This window comes from Myotis brandtii, unplaced genomic scaffold, assembly GCF_000412655.1.
Source record: "Myotis brandtii unplaced genomic scaffold, ASM41265v1 scaffold825, whole genome shotgun sequence".
Classification (NCBI taxonomy): Eukaryota; Metazoa; Chordata; class Mammalia; order Chiroptera; family Vespertilionidae; genus Myotis; species Myotis brandtii.
In genome coordinates this window covers 72,892-73,527 of record NW_005371349.1, presented here as the reverse complement: position 1 = coordinate 73,527, position 636 = coordinate 72,892, and positions in this window count along the sequence as shown.

Genomic DNA, 636 nt, shown 5'->3' with positions numbered 1-636 from the left:
CTCTTCCCTGCATTGCATTCCGGGTGCGGCTTCAGGCCGGGGAGCTGCACCTCAGAGTCCAGCCCACTCCCCTCGTCCCCTCTGGGCCCTTAACCCCTTACCGCCCGCGGCCAGCAAGTGCCCAGCCCTGCCATCCAAGCCAGACGGGTGAGCTGGGGTCCCACACGTCCTGGCTAAGGAAGTGGGGTGAGCGGGCCTGGCTCCCTCCCGGCTTCTCCTCCCCATCCCCATCCACCTCCCAGGAAGCCCCCCTCCGGCCCAGGGGGAGCGCCTGTGCCTCATCAGAGCCTCGGGCTGGCCTGGCGCTTCCGGAGCAGCGAGCCTGGCAGAGAAAGAGCCTCGCCGGCTTTCTGGGTGGGGCGGGGCCCGCGATGCCAGCGAGGGACGCAGGAGAGGGCGGAACCTGCCCGACGAGGCGAGGATGACTAGGGAGGAGCACCGCCCCGCCCCGGAGGGTGGGGGGGCAAAGATCAGCAGGTGCCTGGCTGGTAGGACTGCGGGCTGCTCACCCCACCACGCAGCTCCCGAGCCTGGGCAGGAGCACCCGCAGGAACTCCCCTCTCCTCTGCAGCGCCTCTCCGCAGACTCCCCTTCCGGGCGCTCGGTCACTCCTCGGGCTGCTGGCGCCGCTGCCCT